The sequence below is a fragment of the Leuciscus leuciscus genome (genome assembly GCF_965113295.1).
Source record: "Leuciscus leuciscus genome assembly, chromosome: 8".
Taxonomy (NCBI): domain Eukaryota; kingdom Metazoa; phylum Chordata; class Actinopteri; order Cypriniformes; family Leuciscidae; genus Leuciscus; species Leuciscus leuciscus.
The window spans coordinates 31,422,303-31,425,535 of NC_138732.1; positions in this window are offsets into that span (position 1 = coordinate 31,422,303).

Sequence of the window (3,233 nt, forward strand, 5' to 3'; positions counted from 1 at the left end):
TTTTGTTTTCACATCATACATGTGTTTACAGTGGAAGTTCGATGCGGCTGAGCCAGCGCATAACACACGTCATAACCAAACGTTATGTGATTGGCTTACGGGTAACCAATGATTTAAAACTTCAGACAAGCGCCGTCATGTGTCACTTTCACTTTCACTTTCACTTTATTAAAGGCACACTATGCAGCTTTCCGTTTTTGTCAAACAGCGACCCCTAGAGTCGCTGTGGAGTACTTGTATTTAATATTACTGTCGCCACTCGCGCAGAGCCGTCTCTGCACTCACGGCCTGATCCCTTCCGCCCTCTATACCGGTACCTGTTCAGTAGGATGGAGGCTGTAATGAGTGGAAATAAGGTGTGGCCCCTTTAAGAGCTGCGCGCGCCCTGTTGAACTGTCGGCAGTCTGTATTGTATGTGCACCTCGAACACCCCCATGTATGCGGGTTATTTCAGTTTGATGCTCATTCTTATCTTACTTTTGTTTATCAAGTAAAGCTGTGGACGGTAGAATGGGTGACAAACAGTTACACGAGTTCGATTGGGGAATAAAGTGCAAGTTGTGAGATGCCAATCGCCTCCGTGAGTCTGTCTGGCCTCTGTAATAACTTCATCTGTGAGCTATCCCTATTTCTCCTCCTGACACAACGCGTTACAAAGCGTCGGACATCGAACAGGCACAGATAAGCTCTGAAGATGTCTACTAGTCCATCAACAAGAACGATATTTACTCGAGTCTGACTCCTTGCTCGGTCAGTCTGCCGTTTCCTCTTTCTTTGGTCCTCCGACAAACCTTTCCTAGCTTTCTGCTTCTTTTTTACCGGTTCAGCCATGACGAAAGTGTGAAAAACTCAGTATCTAACGTTACCTTTTTCTATGTGTACGTGTGCACAGTGCAGTGCCATAAAGCAATTCGTTACAAGGCGAGACCTGATATCAAGCGATACACGCCCGCCGGCCCAAAGTTGCAAGGGTGGTTTTTCGGCTCACAGGCGCTTGGGGAGTGCGAGACGACCACCATTAAACCCGAAATAAGTCATATAACTATTCCAATGACTCCGAAGCTGTTCGGTTAAAGTAAAAAAGTTACTTAGTTCACCTTTAAGCACAGACTGAAAAGGTGTGTATATATTTGTTTACTGTTAGTTGTAACGAGTGTTTTGTGTACTTCGCTGTGTATGTTCCATGCTAATGAAAGGGAGAGAGAGAGTTTTGGATAAGACTTAAATGCTCACATCTTATACTGTTTTTATTTAGCTGCTCTTACAGTGATTTTCTGGAGTAAAACTAACGCTTCATCTTTTGTGTGATGTACAATAAACTTAATCGAACTCATCAGTATATTTTGGTCATCATTCGGACGAGGTCTGCTACAGCAGGCTTGTATTAATAGTGGATAAAAGCAGATGACAAATAAGTTATAACCATAATTAAGCTAAACTATACCTGTTCAATCTCCATACAGTATATATTCTCTGGCTCTGTGGGCATTATTGTCCGACTCCGAGTCGAAATGAACACCACTAATGAGAGTTTCTGTTTTGATATTATCAGATGAGATTGTCCTGGCTCTGAGCGCGAGCTCGTAAGGCTCCACCCTTTGGGCGGCAGCAGCAGCTCATTTGCATTTAAAGGGATACACACTAAAACGGTGTGTTTTTCTGAGCCCCCAAAAAATGACAATTTAAACATGCTGTAAAAAAAATATCTGTTGGGTATTATATTTATACATACTCTGGGGACATCAGAGACTTATTTTACATCTTGTGAAAAGGGTCATAATAGGTTCCCTGTAAGCATAAATACTGTTAAGGAAGTTTGTAGTAGACTAATTTACACACACACACACACACACACACACACACACACACGCACACACACACACCCTTCATGTTTTATGGGGATTTTCCATAGAAATAATGATTTGTTTTACTGTACAAATTATATCCCCTAATCTGAAACCTCCCATTACAGAAAATGTTCTGCATTATGTATGATTTACAAGCTGTTTTCCTTGTGGGGACCAACAAAATGTCCCCATAAGATCAATAAGCAGGTGAGTTTGATCAAGGTTGCTGCTAAACTCTGCAGGAAAATAGACCTCGAGGACCAGAGTTGAGAACCCCTGCCCTACACATTGATTGCAAATGTTCTGATTCTTTATTATTGTTGGGTAATTGTCACGGATCTGCCAGGCTGTCACATCAGCCATTCACACAGCACACCTTCACCAGAGTACTGAACACTCACACCTGCACTTCATCTGCACCATCATCAAGCCAGCTACAAAAGCACACACCTCGTCTCACATCATTGTCTGGTCTTGTTTCTATGAAGTGCTTACCTGTTCTCCAGCGTTGGTACTCCAGTGTATTCCTCTCCTGTGTTCTCCTGTCATCATCCTGCATACTCACCAAACACGAAGAGGTGTGTGCGTCCATCCAGCCATCCGTCCAACTATCCATGATCTCCTGCACCTGTAAAACAAGGAAGGTCTTCGTTACTAAGCTTTACTCATTCTTCAAAGTCTATTTGAACTGCATACTCATCTGTATTCTCCATTCTGCTCAGTGCTGTTAATAAAGCTCACATTTCAATGTATTTCTTTGTGTCTGGATCTGCATTCTGTAACAGGTAACACTTTACAATAAGGCTTTATTAGTTAATTCACTATAGTTAACATAAACTGACAATGGACAATACTCCTAAAGCAGTTATTAATCTTGGTTAATGTTCATTTCAACATTTAATAACACATTATTAAATTCAGAAGGATTTAATGGACCTGAGCTAACATGAACTAACAATGATCAGTTGTATTTTTTTAAACTAATGTTAACAAAGAATAACTATGGTAACAGATGTAGCTTTTGCTCAATGTTAATGTTGGTTAATGCATTAACTGACTTTACCTTATTGTAAAGTGTTACCTATTGTTCTTTATAATTCTTTATAACACTTGAATCAGTTTAAAACATTTGTTTACTTTATGTAGTTTTTGTGTGCATTACTTTATTGGATTTAAACATAATTTAGTTTGTTTTGTTTTAAGAAAAAATATATAAAACCTGTTATTGTTTGAAAACGCTCATTTCAATATCGTGATAATACCATATATATTCGGTCAAATTCCTAAAAAAAACCCAATAATAATATTAATGTCCATGGGAAAATGTGGGTCCCATGGCCAAACCAGTTGAGAACTGCTGGTCCAGTATAAGGGACAATTTCAGAT